The following is a 21,741-nucleotide window of genomic DNA, read 5'->3' on the forward strand; positions in this document are numbered from 1 at the left end:
TCACTTTGTGTGTGTTCTGTGCGTGTGTCGTCTCTTTGTGTGTTTCGAATCTGTGTGTGTGTGTCGTCTCTTTGTGTGTGTTTGTCTTCTGTGTGTGTGTGTGTCATCTCTCTATGTGTGTCGTCTCTGTGTGTGTGTCGGCTCTGTGTGTTTGTCGTCTCTGTGTGTGTGTGTAGTCTCTATGTGTAAGTCGTCACTTTGAGTGTATCGTCTCTGTGTGTGTGTCGTCTCTCTCTGTGTGTGTCGTCTCTGTGCGTGTGTCTTCTCTCTCTGTGTGTGTCGTCTCTGTGTGTGTCGTCTCTCTGCGTTTGTCGTCGCTATGTGTGTGTCGTCTCTGTGTGTGTGTGTTGTCTCTGTGTGTGCATCTTCCCTGTGCATGTGTCGTCTCTACGTTTGTTTCGTGCGTGTGTTGTCTCTGTGTTTGTTGTCTTTGTGTGTGTGTGTGTGTCGTCTCTATGTGAGTGTTTCGTCTCGGTTTTTGTGTCTTCTCTGTATGTTTGTCGTCTCTATGTATTTGTCGCCTCTGTGTATGTGTCGTCTCTGTGTGTGTGTGTCGTCTCTGTGTCTGTGTTGTCTCTATGTGTGTGTGTGTGTCGTCTCTGTGTGTGTGTCGTTTCTGTGTGTTTATCCTCTCTGCGTGTGAGTCGTCTCTTTGTGTCTGTCGTCTCTGTGTGTTTGTCCTCTCTGTGCGTGAGTTGGCTCTGTGTGTGTGTGTGTCGTCTCTGTGCATGTGTCGTCTCTTTGTGTGTTTCGTATCTGTGTGTGTGTGTGTGTGTGTCGTCTCTTTGTGTGTGTGTGTGTTGTCTCTCTGTTTGTGTAGTCTCTCTGTGTGTGTGTAGTCTCTATATGTGTCTAGTCTCTGTGTGTTTGTCGTCTCTGTGTGTGTGCGTGTGTCGTCTCTATGTGTAAGTCATCACTTTGAGTGTGTCGTCTCTCTGTGTGTGTGTCGTCTCTGTGTGTGTGTGTCGTCTCTGTGTGTGTGTCGTCTCTGTGTAGGTGTCGTCTCTCTGTGTGTGTGTTGTCTCTATGCGTGTATCGTCTCTATGTGTGTTTCGTCTCTGTGTGTGTGTCCTCTCTGTGTGCGTTTTGTCTCGAGTGTCCTTACTAAAAAACTACTGCATTAAAAAAAAAATAATAAATTGATCATACGACCTAAATTATTTCATCAGATACGCCAGCACTCACAAACGATCCTTTTGAAATTCTGCTAACAATATCGATGCTCAAGGTAAAAGTTTGAATCAAACACTTTTAGGATATCGAGTGTCCTTACTGAAAAACTACTCAATTAAAAAAAAAATTAAATTTATCATACGATCAAAATTATTTCATCAGATACGCCAGCACTCATAAGCGATCCTTTTGAGATTCTGCTAACAACATCGATGCTCAAGGTAAAAGTTTGAATCAAACACTTTTAGGATATCGAATGTCCTTACTGAAAAACTACTTTATTAAAAAAAACTTAATTAAATTTATCATACGACCTAAATTATTTCATCAGATACGCCAGCACTCATAAACGATCCTTTTGAAATTCTGCTAACAACATCGATGCTAAAGGTAAAAGTTTGAATCAGACACTTTTAGGATATCGAGTGTCCTTACTAAAAAACTACTGCATTAAAAAAAAATTTAAATTTATCATACGACCTAAATTATTTCACTAGTTTTATTTTGCAAGATATTTCTAAAGCCAATTAAGATGAAGAAATGTCTTCAAAGTCAAGGCTATAAGAAAAAAAAAGTTCTGGATATTTTTTGTCAGTTTGTAGTTTACGCACTAAGATCAATATCAGTAACGATTCTATTTGAACTTTCTCCAAGTTGATCAAATTGGTCTCTAAAGGGTTCATGATAAAAAAAAAAATATTGCACGCCATGCTGAATGTGCTTTCAAAAACTCATCCGATCGAAAACATGTTTGTTATCGTTAATGATTTCCAAAGATGTAAGAAAATTATGGAGAATACAATTGTCTGGTTCAAATCTGAAACTTTAGTCTATTTTCGGATTGAAAAATAAAACTATTCCTATAAAATCTGAGCTAATAAGGGTTTTTGACCGTAAACTCTAGTTTCTTGTAAGAAAATTATGAAAAAATACAATGCGACCGAGTCTCTCAAACCCCTTAAAAATGACTCAAACCCCCGTGCAACTGAACCCCCTTTGACTGAACCCTCGTGCAACTCAACCCCCCATGCAACTCAACCACATTTAACTAAACCCCGTGTAACTGAACCCCCGTGCAACTGAACCCTCGTGCAACTCAACTCCCGTCCAACTCAACGCCATTTAACTATACCCCCTTTAACTGAACCCCCCGTGTAACTGAACCCTCCGTGCAACTCAACTCCCTTGCAACTCATCCCCAGCCTGAGCGTGCACATATTTCCTTTTGGAGAATTGACTTTCCCTTTAAGCACTCTCTGAAAGTTCCAACTTAATACACAAATCTCTTTTTGAGATATGCCATTTTGAAAATCTGCGTGCACATAGTGTATTTTGATTTAGTTCAAGTTCCACCTCAAATACCTTATTTTGTCAAATTTTCAACTTGGTATGCGTAGCCTACTGCCAGGAACCATGGGGGGAATCCTCGCTCGTAATTGCTAATCACTTTAACCCTTTTATCCAGGCCTGAGCGTGCACATATTTCCTTTTGTTGAATTGACTTTCCCTTTAAGCACTCTCTGAAAGTTCCAACTTAATACACAAATCCCTTTTTGAGATATGCCATTTTGAAAATCAGCGTGCACATAGTGTATTTTGATTTAGTTCAAGTTCCCCCTCAAATACCTCATTCTGTCAAATTTTCAACTTGGTATGCGTAGCCTACTGCCAGGAACCCGTGGGGGAATCCTCGCTCGTAATTGCTAATCACTTTAACTTTTTTATCTAGGCCTGAGCGTGCACATATTTCCTTTTGGTGAATTGACTTTCCCTTTAAGCACTCTCTGAAAGTTCCAACTTAATACACAAATCCCTTTTTGAGATATGACATTTTGAAAATCTGCGTGCACATAGTGTATTTTGATTTAGTTCAAGTTCCCCCTCAAATAGCTCATTCTGTCAAATTTTCAACTTGGTATGCGTAGCCTACTGCCAGGAACCAGTGGGGGAATCCTCGCTCGTAATTGCTAATCACTTTAACCCTTTTATCCAAGCATGAGCGTGCACATATTTCCTTTTGGTGAATTGACTTTCCCTTTAAGCACTCTCTGAAAGTTCCAACTTAATACACAAATCGCTTTTTGAGATATGCCATTTTGAAAATCTGCGTGCATATAGTGTATATTGATTTAGTTCAAGTTCCACCTCAAATATCTCATTCTGTCAAATTTTCAACTTGATATGCGTAGCCTACTGCCAGGAACCAATGGGGGAATCCTCGCTCGTAATTGCTAATCACTTAAACCCTTTGTCCAGGCCTCAGTGTGCACATATTTCCTTTTTGTGAATTGACTTTCCCTTTAAGCACTCTCTGAAAGTTCCAACTTAATACACAAATGCCTTTTTGAGATATGCCATTTTGAAAATCTGGTAGCACATAGTGTCTTTTGATTTAGTTCAAAATAAACCTCAAATACATCATTCTGTCAAATTATCAACTTGGTAAGCGTAGCCTACTGCCAGGAACCAGTGGAGGAATCATTGATCATAATTGCTAATCACTTTAACACTTTATCCAGGCCTGAGCGTGCACATATTTCCTTTTGGTGAATTGACTTTCCCTTTAAGCACTCTCTGAAAGTTCCAACTTAATACACAAATCTCTTTTTGAGATATGTCATTTTGAAAATCTGATTGCATATAGTGTATTTTGATTTAGTTCAAGTTCCACCTCAAATACATCATTCTGTCAAATTTTCAACTTGATATGCATAGCCTACTGCCAGGAACCAACGGGGGAACCATCGCTCTTAATTGCTAATCACTTTAACCCTTTGTCCAGGACTGAGCGTGAACATACTTCCTTTTGGTGAATTGACTTTCCCTTTAAGCACTCTCTGAAAGTTCCAACTTAATACACAAATCTCTTTTTGAGATATGCCATTTTGAAAATCTGCGTGTACATAGTGTATTTTGATTTAGTTCAAGTTTCACCTCAAACACCTCATTCTGTCAAATTTTCAACTTGGTATGCGTTGCCTAGTGCCAGGAACCACTGGGGGAATCCTCGCTCGTAATTGCTAATCACTTTAACCCTTTTATCCAGGCCTGAGCGTGCACATATTTCCTTTTGGTGAATTGACTTTCCCATTAAGCACTCTCTGAAAGTTCCAACTTAATACACAAATCCCTTTTTGAGATATGCCATTTTGAAAATCTGCGTGCACATAGTGTATTTTGATTTAGTTCAAGTTTCACCTCAAATACCTCATTCTGTCAAATTTTCAACTTGATATGCGTAGCCTAGTGCCAGGAACCAATGGGGGAATCCTCGCTCGTAATTGCTAATCACTTTAACCCTTTTATCCAGGCCTGAGCGCGCACATATTTCCTTTTGGTGAATTGACTTTCCCTTTAAGCGCTCTCTGAAAGTTCCAACTTAATACACAAATCCCTTTTTGAGATATGCCATTTTGAAAATCTGCGTGAACATAGTGTATTTTGATTTAGTTCAAGTACCCCTCAAATACCTCATTCTGTCAAATTTTCAACTTGGTATGCGTAGCCTACTGCCAGGAACCAGTGGGGGAATCCTCGCTCATAATTGCTAATCACTTTAACCCTTTTATCCAAGCATGAGCGTGCACATATTTCCTTTTTGTGAATTGACTTTCCCTTTAAGCACTCTCTGAAAGTTCCAACTTAATACACAAATCGCTTTTTGAGATATGCCATTTTGAAAATCTGCGTGCACATAGTGTATTTTGATTTAGTTCAAGTTCCACCTCAAATACCTCATTCTGTCAAATTTTCAACTTGATATGCGTAGCCTAGTGCCAGGAACCAATGGGGGAATCCTCGCTCGTAATTGCTAATCACTTAAACCCTTTTATCCAGGCCTGAGCGTGCACATATTTTCTTTTGGTGAATTGACTTTCCCTTTAAGCACTCTCTGACAGTTCCAACTTAATACACAAATCCCTTTTTGAGATATGCCATTTTGAAAATCTGCGTGCACATAGTGTATTTTGATTTAGTTCAAGTTTCACCTCAAACACCTCAGTCTGTCAAATTTTCAACTTGATATGCGTAGCCTAGTGCCAGGAACCAGTGGGGGAATCCTCGCTCGTAATTGCTAATCACTTTAACCCTTTTATCCAGGCCTGAGCGTGCACATATTTCCTTTTGGTGAATTGACTTTCCCTTTAAACACTCTCTGAAAGTTCCAACTTAATACACAAATCCCTTTTTGAGATATGCCATTTTGAAAATCTGCGTGCACATAGTGTATTTTGATTTAGTTCAAGTTCCACCTCAAATACCTCATTCTGTAAAATTTTCAACTTGATATGCGTAGCCTAGTGCCAGGAACCAATGGGGGAATCCTCGCTCGTAATTGCTAATCACTTTAACCCTTTTATCCAGGCCTGAGCGTGTACATATTTTCTTTTTGTGAATTGACTTTCCCTTAAAGCACTCTCTGAAAGTTCCAACTTAATACACAAATCCCTTTTTGAGATATGTCATTTTGAAAATCTGCGTGCACATAGTGTATTTTGATTTAGTTCAAGTTCCACCTCAAATACCTCATTCTGTCAAATTTTCAACTTGATTTGCGTAGCCTAGTGCCAGGAACCAATGGGAGAATCCTCGCTCATAATTGCTAATCACTTAAACCCTTTTATCCAGGCCTGAGCGTGCACATATTTTCTTTTGGTGAATTGACTTTCCCTTTAAGCACTCTCTGACAGTTCCAACTTAATACACAAATCCCTTTTTGAGATATGCCATTTTGAAAATCTGCGTGCACATAGTGTATTTTGATTTAGTTCAAGTTCCACCTCAAATACTTCATTCTGTCAAATTTTCAACTTGATATGCGTAGCCTAGTGCCAGGAACCAATGGGGGAATCCTCGCTTGTAATTGCTAATCACTTTAACCCTTTTATCCAGGCCTGAGCGTGCACATATTTCCTTTTGGTGAATTGACTTCCCCTTTAAACACTCTCTGAAAGTTCCAACTTAATACACAAATCCCTTTTTGAGATATGCCATTTTGAAAATCTGCGTGCAAATAGTGAATTTTAATTTAGTTCAAGTTCCACCTCAAATACCTCATTCTGTCAAATTTTCAACTTGATATGCGTAGCCTAGTGCCAGGAACCAATGGGGGAATCCTCGCTTGTAATTGCTAATCACTTTAACCCTTTTATACAGGCCTGAGCGTGCACGTATTTCCTTTTGGTGAATTGACTTTCCCTTTAAGCACTCTCTGAAAGTTCCAACTTAATACACAAATCCCTTTTTGAGATATGCCATTTTGAAAATCTGCGTGCACAAAGTGTATTTTGATTTAGTTCAAGTTCCACCTCAAATACCTCATTCTGTCAAATTTCAACTTGATATGCGTAGCCTAGTGCCAGGAACCAATGGGGGAATCCTCGCTCTACAGACCAAAAAGACTCAAACAGCCCAAAGAGGCACAAACAGACCAAAAAGATTCAAACAGCCCATAGAGACACACATAACCCAAAGAAACATAAACAGTCTAAAGAGACACAGACAGTCCAAAGAGACAAACACAGACCAAAAAGACTCAAACAACCCAAAGAGACAACCCAAAGAGATCCTTCTGCCATCACCCCACCACTTATGTATTATACGGAACACTTCGAAGAAGTAAAGCTATTCGTTATTACAATTCTTTTCTTGTCATCTACACCCCTCTTAGTATCAAATTCTTCGTATAGTTTAACGTTAAACTATTTTAAATTGACAACACTGTCCAAACATCACTTGTGTATTATACAGTAAATAATCACCCCATCTTCCCAAAAAAACTTTTCAGCCATTTCTTGTTAAAAATTTTTATTTCAAGTCAATCCTTAATAGGATCAAATTCGGAAATCCTACACTCCAATTTGCAAATCCCATTACCCCTTTTTAAATGTCAATCAAACAATTCTGATTGTAGTGTCCAATTTTTTAATAACAAACTGCATACTCTCAAAAGATGTTTGACCACATTATACCTTGCCAAATAACCAGTCTGGTAATCTGCCTTGGAAAGACACCAAGGAACGTGCTGCACGCAAATAACATGGGAATTCCTAGTGATGTACGCAAATTCCATATTAGCATTCTACTCACTATCCCCAGATTTTCCAATTGAGACAGGACACCAAAAGTGCCGTTTTTAGTGCTATTTGGAACTTGCAGACAGGGGCATCCCAAGGGGGGGGATGCCCCCCCAACTTTTTTGGTATTCGGTAGAAGTTTTGCCGAAGGCGAAAATTTTGGCAGAAATTTTGCAAAATCGGCCAAAATTTAGAAAAATTCTTGATTTTTGCAGAAAATTTGGCATAAACCAGGTAGCGATTCGGTAAAATTTACGAAGTTTTCCCCCTCCTCCCCCCCAATGAAATGAGCCCAGGGATGCTCCTGTTTGCAAATGGTGGAATTTATAGGAAGAATTTAGATATGAGCAATACCTTTTATATGACCTATTAAAAATCCGTCTATGATGCTCTGGTAGCCCCACCCCTTGAGAAGTAGCAAAAAAAGTTTTATTTTAGTGCATATGGCACTTTTAGATAGTGGGATTTATAAAAAAGTACGTAGATACGAGAAATAGATTTTAAATGAACCATTAAGCATCTCTCTATGATGTTCTGGTAACCAACTAGTTCTGAAAAAAATAAAAAAATAAATGGGAGACAGATTTTCCATTTCGGGAGACGAAAAAGTGATCTTCCTTGTTGTTCAAGGTGGAAGAGTTTAATTTCCCTGTACAAAGTTTTTGAAAATGCTGATTCCAACTGCACACTTTTGATCTGACGCCATTTCCGAGGAGTTTCAGGTTTTTTTCGAAGTCATCATAAATTTCTTTTGGCAACAAATTTTTATTTTAAGACGAACCTAAATAATAGTTACCATTCCTGAATCAGTGTCAGATAGCAATTTTGTCACAAGGCAGTTTTTTTCTAAACATTTTTTTTTTAACTTTTGGTTTACTATGGGTTGTGGTTCGCTCTTTACTAGGCTGCAGCTACTGCTGCAACCATGATTGAATTAGTTTCATAAATAAAATAGTCAATAATCAATATTACTGGTCACCATTCGTGGAACAACTTCAAATTACAATTTTTTTCAATATACCCTTTTTTTCACAACGTTTGTTTAAACCTTTGGTTACTATGGCTTATGGTTCCCTCTTTACTAGGCTGCAGTAATAGCTGCAATCGTGACGCATAGAAACGCACTTCCTATAGTTGGGCGAGAGGATCAAATGATTGTTTTGAGGGGAGGATCTAATAAGGCATTTACACCGGATTTTTTCATGGCGGGGGAAGAGGGGCAATTTTGACTGGTGAAGGGGCGAAAATTTGAAGGAAAGCAGACAGTAGGCGAATAATGCGGAAAATACACCATTTATTCAAGAGATCAGAACAATATCTCCTTTTTTCAGAGTCGAGGGGGCACAGTGCCGAAGCCCTTCCCCCCAACAGTTATTCTACAGACACCTTTGTTCAATCGGTACTTGTGCATTAGATGGTATTCACGAGACATATTGTATAGGGAAATGCTAAAGGAAACCTACTCAAATGGGTATCTGTCGATGGATCGAAAAGCGTGGCTTGTCATTGCATTTACAATATTTAAACTATTGTTTTTTGAGGTTTAGGGGGAAAAGGTATCTAGGTTAGGTTACGTATTTAATATATGCAATGCTTTACCCTACCCCCTAATGTGCAAATATATAGTTCAAATTGGTTTCTATACTACTATATTTTTATCAGATTTTGTTTTATTTCATTAGAATTAACCAAAATTGACTTCTCGCGTGTGTACCAGTTAATGCATAAGTACCGTTCAATCACTATGCATTGAAGACTAACCGGTTATTATCCTATCTGATATTCCCAATACAAATCTCACCTGTTTACCCGATTCCGTACAAGTACCGGATAAAAAAAGTACCGGAAAGTACCGGCTTAAGAAGGTTGTGTAGTAATCAAGGTCATATGGGGGGGGGGGGGGTCGGATCCGAAAACTCGGGCTAAACCTATTTTTGCGATTTTCAAAACCTTAGCCCACTCCCCAGCCCACCACGTACACCCACAACTCTCGACGAGTTGATAAGTTGTTCCACATTTTGCTACTGTCGAATACGGCATTAAATAAATAATTCCCTCCTTTCGAAAAATCCGTCTCCCCCTGATAAATTCTGCCACACGTATCAGGGGTACTAATATGTGCTTCAAAATTATTTTTCCAGTGAATTTCAATAGGCATTTGTGAGTACTGAATAATCATGGGGCTAATTTACGCTAAGGGTTAAATAAATAAGCTTCCAAACCCATGTCAAGTTTATGGTCTAGACAGTAGATACGTGTTTTTCTTTGGGGGGGGGTGCAATATTTTGGTACGGAACGATGACTGGGCTATTTCTGATACCAGATCAATGAGAAACGTCTCATTGGTAATTTACTCTTCGTAGCTCTTTTTGAGGTGAAAAAATTATCAACAATTATAATAGTTATTAAAATCTTTAATCATGGATTACTGACCACTTAGTAATTATAAACTGTAACTATAACGAACAGCAAAAGACCACCACAACCGTTGGCATTTACCAGCTCTTATCAGAGAAATTTCATGTGCTTATTACCCATTTGAAAATACAATTTTTGGGAAAATTTTTAAAATAAATCGATGCACTAATGATAAAAGAAAAGGAAAGTTCGTCTGCAATGGCATCGATGGCCATCGGAATCCAGCATCCTGTCAGGCGATCCGATGGGCCAGAGTGGGAGAGGTATCAGTTGATAGCATCTCCCACTGCGTTAGTTAGGCAGTGCTCAAGGAGAATTTTTACCAATGCATACCAATGACAGGAACTGCTAATATCTTATTTGAAGTTGTTTGCATGCAATGGTCTTGGAAATTTTTTTTTGTAATAATATTTATTTGCTTGTTTAATTCACTAAGAAAATTAAATGGTGTGATTTAAAGAACAATTCAAATGGTGATAATTCAGGAACCTTGTTTCTAGCGGCGAAAAATAAAATCCGTGACACAGTTTAAAAATAGGTTATATAATCATGTTTATATGGTTGTAATAAACAACTCAGTTTGGAGAATCATTAAATGTTTGGGAGGGGTGCCTTTAAAACCTACAACACATGTGGATTATTTGAAAAATATGGGACAATACAGCAAAATATTATTTTTATTTCTTTGGGGGGGGGGTAAAGCTGGCCCTAAGGTGAGAGACCTAAGCCAAGACAGTGACAAACAAAATTAGTAGGCAATGGACGTCAGATCGTAACAGAGACCTTGGCTCCGTTTTAACTGAACTAGAATCATTAGTACTCAGAGGAGGGGGGCTTCGCAATTTCGCCAAAATCGTGGGAAGGGGGCATTGTTGGAGCCGATTTTTCCAAGTCAAGTGAAAATGACAGTGAAAAATGGGCTATATATTACCGTAAAGTCAGAGGCATGCTGAAGAAAACTGATCTGTTTCTGTGGATTATGTAGGCTTATCTTAGTGTTGCAAAGATTTTTGAAGATGGTAAATTTTGGCTGGGGGAAGGGGCAAATTAGACTCTGGGGGTAAACTGGGACCTGTAGGGGCCGTTTTCCCTGTCACATAGTAAATTACGCCCCTATCGTTAACCAGACTTAGCGTTAACCAAAAAAAAAAAAAAAAAAAAAAAAAAAAAAAAAAAATTAAAATGTGACACTAATAATGAAATTGAACCCTTCCCAAAAGCAACCGGAAGTGCTATATTGCAGTTAATCAAAAGGGTTTGATTGGGCCCCCTAAGACTGTTTTTTGCATTGTTTGGAGGGACTAAGAAATATGTAGAAACAGGGAGCAACAGCCTTCGTTTGGCATTTTTTAGAAAGAATAAGGAAATGCAGGCTCGGACGTAGGGAGGGTCTCTAGGTCCTCTCAAGATCACCGTGATTTTGTCATTTACTTCATAATCACTGTGATTCTATAGCCTTCGTTACTTTGGCGGTTACCCCCCCCCCCCATACCAGGATGAAATAAGTTCGTCTCCTAAAGTCGTTTTGGATATTTTACTTTGTCTCTGTTGTACTTAATTAAATTCATATCTTTAGTTATCAGAGGTACCAGCAGAAACGTCCCCAAGGTAGAGGCAAGCTAGAAACAATTATCGAGGAGGGGAAGGGTTAACATTTGTGCATTACAATAAAGATGTCATATTTCTAATCCCAGCAGAAAAGCCGTAGAACATTTTGGCCAATTAGGTAAGGGGGAGGGAACCCGGTTCAATAGGATCAAATTGCGAAATACATAGAAGGGAGTGGCAAAATATATTTTTTAAGAATTTAGGGAGGGGGCAATTTTGTTTGCTTCGGTTTTCAAAGAAAATACCAAATTAAGGTATTTTTAGTTAAAAAAAATATAAAAAAGATATTTTCAGAAACTAGGAGGGAATACCCTCCCCGCGATTAGTGTCGCTTGACAGGTCTGCCTCCATCTTCCCCATTACAGTGAGAAACTATCTACCACTTATTTTTGTCAAGCTTCTGTAATAATATCATTTTTTACAATAAAACATTTAAATATTCTCAATAATAATTATAACTCACAAATTAAGTAACGGTAAGTTAATTGGAAAGACTACAAAACTGCGAGTAAATACTGAAGAATTGCACTGCCGCCACTGCAAATGTGCCGCCTGGCGCCTGACAGCTGCAGCTTGGATCAGCTGATGGAAAGAAAGTCCTTTGTAGCAACGACGCCATTTTTGTCTGAGCTGCACAGGGAGACATGTACTAGAAAGTTTCATAGTTTTATCATATTTTGGTGGTAAGTCCTTTAGTTTTTATCTTTTTTTGCTTTGCTTAAATGTCTCATAGCATTATCATAGGCTATTGTTTGTATTCTGGAGTCGAATTTGATTGTGGATCTTGAACAATCTAGACCATTCTAAATCAGCGTGCCTAGTTGGCTATATGTGTTTCAAATGATTTGAATTATCCTCACAAAAGGTAGGCTTGGTTATTTTGCTCAGTTGTAATGTGGTTTGTTCTACTCAAAAAGCTAGGTTGATATAGGCCTAGCCTATTTCAATGATTGTGTAGGCCTGGAAGCTAGCCTAGGCCATCTTTCTTACTTGATAATCTAACGAAAAATTTCAGCTTATTCTTTAAACTAATAACCAATCATTTTTTCAAGATATCATACCATTGAACAGACTAGTGTAAGCAATTCTAAGCCATATCTTCAATTTTTATTTAGCTTTAGGTCACATCCGCATAGCCTATATAGGGCTAGGCTAGCTTCTTTTTGTATCCATATTTCTTATCCATATCCATAGCTCTTCTTTTCTATCCATATCCATAGCCTCTTTTCTATCCAACTTTCTACTAAATTTATGGTAGGCTAGGCTATGTATGCTAGCCTACAAGACACATTAGATAGGCTGAAAAGAATAGGCCTAGTGTATAGGTTACCATTCAATGCTATTATTTTTCTGTGCTTACCTCTAGATAGCAGCCAGCTTATAATAACCCACAAGGCCAATTGCAAAAAAACATGGCTAATTAGGAAACTTTTGTAGCCTAGCCTATATAACCTATCATAGGCAGCTATATGCTATACAAACTCATGAGGAGGTTGGGAAAGAATTGCAACAGCAGTGGTTATTAGTCTATTTGTAAAGAACCATGAATGAGGAATCAAATAGGTCTAACATATTTTTCTGTCTGGTTTAGGGTCCAATATTGAAATTTTGCAAGATGAAACTTTCAGGGGGATTAGAGGTACTATGTAAAAATTAGGTAGGCTAATCTGAGCACAAGATTCCATATAAACTAGCCTGACTTTTACAATAACGACAAACAAGGAATATCATTTGAATACCCATCAAACACTTTCAGGTTACCTACATAAATGACAACATAGAAAATTTTTTCTTTATATCTGAGCAATAGAATATTGTCATTTACTCTTATATAGAATGCAGTATAAAGTCAAACAGAAGACAATATCATGCTTTCTCCTATTATGTAGAATGATAAAAAGTCATACAGATGACTTTATGCCTCATTCTTTTATAGAGAAAACAAATAAAGTAATACAGAGGAATTTTTATGTCTTACACTCTTAGCCTATAGAGCAAACATGAATAAAGTCATACTGATGACTTATATTTCTATTTCTAGAGAAAAGAGGGAGAATGACATAGTCTTCTGTATGACTTTTTTAAACATCAAATTATTGTAGAGAAGTACAAATAAAGTTATACAGAAGACTTTTTGGCTTTCTTATTTAATATATGATCCACAAAAATGTCACGCAGAAGAAATTATATTACCACACTGATACATAGAGAAAACAAAGTCATGTAAGAATTTATTCATGTTTGCTCTATAATAATTATGAGGTATAAAAAGGGGACACCACCAGATGGCTAATTTGAGAATGTATATATATACAAATCTTTAAATTAGCCAACCAGTATTTTATGCCTAGGAGTCCAGCTGGACAAAAGGAAACATTAAGAAAACAATTCTTACTCCATATTATGTAGAATAATCCTGGTTAACACATTTTGCAGGGAGTGCTTTTAACTTCACTTCTTTGCTTGTTTTTCTAAGAAATTCATGAATTTCTTAGAGCCTATATATTTACAGACTATATAACACCACCCCCCTAATGAGTAAATATACCTAGAATTGCATCCTCAATATAAATATAACATCAATTTGCATCACAAATGAACTTTACTCTCATATTAGCCATGTGGTGGATGTCCTATAAAAAGTCTTCTGTAAGACTATATATATATATGTGTGCTCTATAATAGTATGAGGTATAAAAAGTCATCTGTAAGGCTTTATTTTTGTTTGCTCTATAATAGCAGGAGGTATAAAAAGTCATCTGTATGACTTCATTTAAGTTTGCTCTGTAATAGTATTAGGTATAAAAAGTCATCTGTATGACTTTATTTAAGTTTGCTTTATATTAGTATGAGGTATAAAAAGTCATCTGTAAAACTTTATTTTTGTTTGCTCTATAATAGCAGGAGGTATAAAAAGTCATATGTATGACTTTATTTAAGTTGGCTCTGTAATAGTATGAGGTATAAAAAGTCATCTGTATGACTTTATTTAAGTTTGCTTTATAATAATATGAGGCATAAAAAGTCATCTGTAAGACTTAATTTTTGTTTGCTCTATAATAGCAGGAGGTATAAAAAGTCATCTGTGTGACTTTATTTAAGTTTGCTCTGTAATAGTATGAGGTATAAAGTCTTCTGTATGACTTTATTTAAGTTTGCTTTATAATAGTATGAGGTATAAAAAGTTATCTGTATGACTTTATTCATGTTTGCTCTATAATAACAGGAGGCATAAAAGTCATCTCTATGACTTTATTTATGTTTGCTCTATAATAGTATGAGGTAATAAAAAGTCATCTGTAAGACTTTATTTTGTTTGCTCTATAATAGCAGGAGGTATAAAAAGTCATCTGTATGACTTTATTTAAGTTTGTTCTGTAATAGTATGAGGTATAAAAAGTCAACTGTGTGACTTAATTTAAGTTTGATTTATAATAGTATGAGGTATAAAAAGTTATCTGTATGACTTCATTCATGTTTGCTCTATAATAACAGGAGGCATAAAAAGTCATCTGTATGACTTTATTTAAGTTTGCTCTGTAATAGTATGAGGTATAAAGTCTTCTGTATGACTTTATTTAAGTTTGCTTTATAATAGTATGAGGTATAAAAAGTTATCTGTATGACTTTATTCATGTTTGCTCTATAATAACAGGAGGCATAAAAAGTCATCTCTATGACTTTATTTATGTTTGCTCTATAATAGCAAGAGGCATAAAAAGTCACCTGTATGACTTTATTTTGTTTGCTCTATAATAGCAGGAGGTATAAAAAGTCATTTTTATGACTTTATTAAAGTTGGCTCTATAATAGCATGAGGCATAAAAAGTCAACTGTGTGACTTCATTTAAGTTTGCTTTATAATAGTATGAGGTATAAAAAGTTATCTGTATGACTTCATTCATGTTTGCTCTATAATAACAGGAGGCATAAAAAGTCATCTGTATGACTTTATTCATAATGCTTTATTGTAGAATGATATATAAAAACGTCATCTGTATGACTTTATTTAGGCTGCTCTTTAAATGAAATCATGTAGGACTAGGCTATAAAAAGCCATCTGTATGACTATTCATAATGCTTTATAGTAGAATGATATACTAAAAATTCATCTGTATGACTTTATTTAGGCTGCTCTATATATGAAATCCTGTAGGCCTAGGCTATAAAAAGCCGTCTGTATGACTATTGTTTGCTGTATGTATCAGTAGCATAGGCTAATATAATTTCTTCTGTATGACATTTTAGTTGATCACAAATGAAATAGGAAAACCAAAAAGTCTTCTGTATAACTTTATCCATACTTCTCTATAATAATTTGTTGTTTAAAAAGTCATACAGAAGACTTTATATCATGTTTAAAGAAAACAATATTGTCTTTTGTTTGACTTTATAGTACTTTCTATATAAAAGTAAATAACAATATTTGTGTCTTTGAGTATAAAGAATCAATGACCTTAATAGTCAAACATTGCTCACCCAACACTTTCTCAATAATAATTGTTTGGTAACCATCTTCATCCCCCCATCTTTGCCAAAAAAAATTAAAATCTTTATTTTTTATATAGCCAAGGCTTTATTTATTTATTTATTAATCCACATAACGGTAAGCTAAAAAGCTTGTCGTACTAATACAATATATAATAAAATGAAAGGCAACACAAAGGTCTAAACTGAAAAGGCACTTGTATAAAACTGGCTATCGACCAACATATTCTTAAACGATTCAACTGATCCGGCTTCAACAACTTCTGGCGGTAAATTATTCCAAGAGTTTGTGACCCTATTAACAAATGAATTGTGTCCGATTTCCCTGTGGGTTCTTGGTGGGTAAATTTTATAAGGATGCTGTCGTGTCAAGTGGTAGTGGCTGAATTCGAAAAATTTTCCTACCTCAATATCTTATCCAGGCATTGTTTTTTTTGAGGGGGGGGGGCTGAGGTAGGGTTACCACTGCAGCAAGTTCTATTTGTATAATGTTAATAGGGGAATTTATATTACTCTTTTCTGACTAGTAGTCCTATCTTGTTTAGAAGCAGACCTTGGGCAAAGACAATAAAGAAATGAAAAAGATCCAACTTCATAACATTCAGAAAATTCCTGTTTTGGATTTTTAAAGTTGCTGGAATTATAACTGTACCCCAGCTTCTTATTCTACCTCCTCACTAATGTCTGTATATGCCCTTAGGCTACATTAAAAAATTTGTTATATTTATTTTTTCCCAAATCAAAACAAAATTTTCTTATTATATTTATCTCTGATAAAAATAAAGGGATCTTTCAGGTTATTGTAGCTAGCTAAGAAAAGGAATTTGTATCAAACAGGTTAAGAATTATGTTGATTATAGTGGTTGGTTCATATTGAGCATCCTACTGCATGATAGCTATGCTAGATGTTTGGCTCTCCACTATCATGGAAAGCATTTGGGTAAATGAAACTTTCAGGAAAGAATTCAGAGTGTAAAGTTTGGCCTGGGGAAGTGTTTTCAAGCCCTGCCTTTCCTCTTTCTGAGAGTTAGGACACTTGGGAAGATGGCATAGAAAATAGGTCTTGCCCTAATTAGACTATCTGTCTTGCTAGTCATGTCCTGTTTTGAACTTGTGTACTTGTCTTGACAAAAAGTTCTATTATTATTGTTTTTCTATTATTGTGGTTTGAGTATACTTTTCTTTGGCTAGACTAAAGCAAATAATACCAGTAATTTGTGGAGGATTTATAGACACTTGGTTTTCTTTTTATTTTAAGCCTTACTTTTATCAAATGTCTTAAAATCTCATAAATCAGGATTTAGCATAAGTATAAAGCTCAAAAACCCGTTTTCTTGCCCTCGTTTGTCATGTAAGTCTATTTCTGAAAGTTTTATAGTACTTATCTATTATATAAAACACACTCAAGAAGTGAAGTTGGTTAATACCAATGAAAAAAAATATGCTGAAAATAGAATACTTTGTAAGCAAAATTGTGACAACTACAACTTGGAAATATGCTCCCAGAACGCAGAAATGTCCTCAAGAATCGCGTTAAAATGAACTCGGCCTTCTGCCTTTACTGCTGCCTGCCACATGTTCTCTACTAAGTATGAATGTAAATGATGGCGGCATATACCTCAGTGCTGTTTGTTCCTGTGCTTTGCAGAACCCTGGGTAAAGGCACCGGTTTTGCTTTTAGAAAACAACGTATTGAAACGCAAATTGACGCTTTTCAACCTGGCCTAATGTTACACTTACAAAAATGTTGCTTCTTGTAAGAGTACAAAGTCATCGTGTGTTCATTGACGCAGTGTTTTCTTTGGGCAGCAACCCCTTATCCTGGAAAAATATAATTGCCTGTTCTTTGATCCTTGGCAAATCCCAAATCTTCATTTGGACATCCATTGTGAGACACTATATACTATCAGTAGTCAAAGTAAACTAAACAGTGCACTCAAGACTCGCGTTAATAATGAACTAAATTGAACTAGATCAAGAATCGAGTTAATAATGAACTTTCCTTTGTCTTTAAGACTGTCAAATGAAACTCAGAGAGGAGATAAACTAATAAAATGAAAAATAAAATCAAAAAGGGTGAAAAAACGAGGATTTTTTCAACCAGTGGCTAATCATGAATATGACAATATATAAGCAAATATTTCGACAAGGACCTCCACCAATTCGTCATCTTTGATAAAAAAAAAAAAGACAACGAGAAAAAAGAACGAAAATCTAACCTTCCGAAGTTTACTCTACAAAGACAGAACATACACTGAATAAAAACCAGACAGGAATCAATGAAAATGAATTTACCAAGATGATCGGGCAAGGATTTTTTGCCTTGAAATAGTTTTAGCATTTAGCTGGTCAACAATTTTGGTTTTCATTAGATATGCAAATAGGTTCTTATAATTTATATCGGTTGAAAATATTGATTGAGTCCTTCAAGATTCAACTATCATAAATTGGGCCTAATGAAATATCTCCAGTATCTCTATTTATTGCTAAATTTTGGTTCATATATTTTTTTATCTCAATTACCTCTTTAAAAGTTTGTGGTACGCCATTTACAGTTGATATTAAGGTTGCCTCGTCAAACAGAACTAGATGGGTCGGATTTACGAAAATATGCGAAGCCAATGCCGAATAAAAGTTGTCATTGTTATTTTTTAATCTCAGGGACTTATCTATTGATATTTTGTGCTCATGCAAACGTTCACCTAGTTGTTGATGGGTCCAACCAATGTAAAATTTTCCACAAGAACACGGAATTCTGTAGACACCACTACCCAGTACAGGGTCAGTTTTATCCTTTACTAAGTTGAAAAAGTGTTCGACTTTTTGTTCGGTTTTGAAAGAAACAGAGAGATTATGGTTTATTTTAAAATTTTCTGAGTTTATCGCCAGGTTTTGGGTTATATTGTAAAGCGATGAAAGTTTTTTTTCTCAAGTGCTAATGCCAATGAATTACAGAGAATAACCCTCCCTTATTGTTATTTTATCTTTTTTAATTGTCTAAATGTGATCCTTTGGATTAACTTTACTGGGTAGACAATGCAGAACAGAATATAATTTAAATAATTTAGTTCAAAATTTATTTGATTATTGGACCAAATTTCTGAAACTCTGTCAACTAATGAGATTATCACCCTTCTTTTCACAGAAGGAGGGTGATGGGAAGAGAAAAGTAGATATCGATCATTATGAGTCGGCTTTCTATATATAGAAAATTCGAGACTAGGATTAGTTTTTATAATCAAAACATCCAAGAAAGGCAGCTTACCTGAATCTTCGAGCTCCATTGTGAACTGGAGATTCGAATCCAAAGAGTTCAAATGTGCCAAAAAATCTCTTAGAGTGTCTTGTCCGTGTTCCCAAACAGAAAGGATATCATCAACAAAACGAAACCAAATAGTCTTTTAAGTTAAAACTATTCAAAGCAGACTGTTCTATGAAATCCATATAAAAATTTGCCAAATAAGAAGATAAGACAGTGCCCGTAGATACACCCCTTATTTGAATAAACACATTGTTTTGGAATTCAAAATACAAGGAGAACTTGTTGAATAGACAGACAAGGGTCATTATTTTATCAATTTGCAAAATTTTGTAATTCGACCAAGCCGAATTTTCCTCCAGTTTTCTTTGTAAGGCCTGCTCCCATTTATGGACATCGCATGAAGTGTACATAGAAACTGCATCAAAACTAGATAAGACGGTATTTTCTGTTGTACTTTGATTTTTTAACTTCTCAACAAGATCTATGGAGTTTTTTATATAGGATTTCTGTGTGCTTAAAAGAGGCTTAAAAATGGTGGCTATAGGAAGCTTCTTAGCCACCATTTTTAAGCCTCTTTTAAGCACACTGAAATCCTATATAAAAAACTCCATAGATCTTGTTGAGAAGTTAAAAAATCAAAGTATAGCAGAAAATACCGTCTTATCTAGTTTTGATGCAGTTTATATGTACACTTCATGCGATGTCCATAAATGTGAGCAGGCTTTACAAAGAAATTTAGAGGATAATTCAGCTTGGTTGGATTACAAAACTTTGGAAATTGATACAATAATGACCCTTGTCCGTCTTTGCAACAAGTTCTCATATTTTAAATTCCAAAACAAATTGTTTCTTCAAATAATGGGCGTATCTATGGGCACTGTCTTATCTTCTTATTTGGCAAATTTTTATATGGATTTCATAGAACAGTCTGCCTGGAATAGTTTTCACTTAAAACACTATTTGGTTTCGTTTTGTTGATGATATCCTTTCTGTTTGGGAACATGGACAAGACTCTCTAAGAGATTTTTTGGCACATTTGAACTCTTTTGATTCGAATCTCCAGTTCACAATGGAACTCGAAGATTCAGGTAAGCTGCCTTTCTTGGATGTTTTGATTATAAAAACTAATCCTATTCTTGAATTTTCTATATATAGAAAGCCGACTCATAATGATCGATATCTACATGTTTTTTCCAATCACCCTCCTTCTGTGAAAAGAGGGTTAATAATCTCTTTTGTCGACAGAGTTTTAAAAATTTGTTCCCGTAATCATATAAATTTTGAATTAAATTATGTCAAGGATATTCTTTTCTGCAATGGTTGCCCAATCAAACTCAATGAAAATATAATAGATAGACGATTCAAAAAGATAAAAGAACAAAATAGGGAGCTTATCCCCCTTGATTCAGTTACACCGACAATTGAGAAAAAATTTTCATTGTTTTACCATACATCCCGAAACTTGGCGATAAACTAGGAAAAATTTTAAAAAACATAATCTCTCTGTTTCTTTCAAAACCGATCAAAAATTTGAACACTTTTCAACTCAGGAAAGGATAAAACAGACCCTGTACTGGGTAGTGGTGTCTACAGAATCCCGTGTTCTTGTGGAAAATTTTACATTGGTTGGACCCATCAACAACTAGGTGAACGTTTGCATGAGCACAAAATTTCAATAGATAAGTCCCTGAGATTAAAAAATAACAATGATAACTTTGATTCGGTTTTGGCTTCGCATATTTTCGTAAATCCAACCCATTTAGTTCTGTTTGACGAGGCAACCTTAATATCAACTGTAAATGGCGTACCACAAACTTTTAAAGAGGTAATTGAGATAAAAAAAATATATGAACCAAAATTTAGCAATAAATAGAGATACTGGAGATATTTCATTAAGCTCAATTTACGACACTTTAATCTTGAAGGACTCAATCAATATTTTCACCCGGTATAAATTAAAAGAACCTATTTGCATATCTAATGAAAAACAAAATTGTTGACCAGATAAAACTATTTCAAGACTAAAGACTCTTGCCCAATCCTCTTTGCAAATTAATTTTCATTGATTCTTGTCTGGTTTTTATTCAGTGCCTGTTGTGTCTTTGTAAAGTAAACCTCAAAAAGTTAGACTTCCGTTTTTTTTTCTCTTTGTCTTCTCTTTTTTTTAGCTCTGAGGAAGACTGGGTAGATGTCTTTGTTGAAAAACTTGCTTATATATTGTTCATCTTAATACTTCGCCACTGGCTGACAAAATCCTCGTTTTTTCACCCTTTTTGATTTTATTTTTCATTTTGTTAGTTTCTCTCCTCTGAGTTTCATTTGTCATGCATAGCCAGTGTGGTCTAAGAATGTATTTAAGACTGTCAGCCGACGCCAAAGCTCCCAATTCAATAATTCACTAATGACATTCACAATTTTGCTAAAGTATGCTATTTTCATCATAATTAATTGTCACCAAACTTCACTTCTCGACTGTGTTTTATATACTAGACATGTACCAATTTTGTTTCTCTGAAGTTTTTTTTTTCAAGTTAAAACCTACTCAAAAGAATTTAGGAAATACTCTATACATTATCTGATGCAAGATCTTACATTTATTACCTCATTATGCTCATTTTGGTTCTTTGCAAAATCAAAGTGCTGTGATCTTAAGGTCTCAGTGAAATTTCTTGAAACTTTTTTCTGCTACAGAAGACATTAAATAGACGACTTTGA

At 35.7% G+C, this 21,741-nt stretch overlaps 1 protein-coding gene across 50 annotated transcripts in view; it reads left to right on the top strand.

Annotated features, from left to right (window-relative positions):
- Positions 1-11,812: 11,812 nt before the first annotated feature.
- LOC148954075 (uncharacterized) overlaps positions 11,813-21,741 on the top strand; it is a 200,544-nt gene continuing 190,615 nt past the window's right edge. For 49 of the 50 annotated variants that reach the window (XR_016141478.1, XR_016141479.1, XR_016141480.1 and 46 more), the window contains exon 1: positions 11,813-11,959. The gene's annotated coding sequence lies outside the window, so the exon portion shown is untranslated. Of the gene's footprint in view, positions 11,960-12,026; positions 12,142-21,741 lie in introns of those variants that run through there. The other variant, XM_089085821.1, reaches the window with a different exon arrangement.

Source organism: Artemia sp. Qi Xiang Cuo, chromosome 3 (genome assembly GCF_049724085.1).
Source record: "Artemia sp. Qi Xiang Cuo chromosome 3, ASM4972408v1, whole genome shotgun sequence".
NCBI classification, from domain to species: Eukaryota; Metazoa; Arthropoda; class Branchiopoda; order Anostraca; family Artemiidae; genus Artemia; species Artemia sp. Qi Xiang Cuo.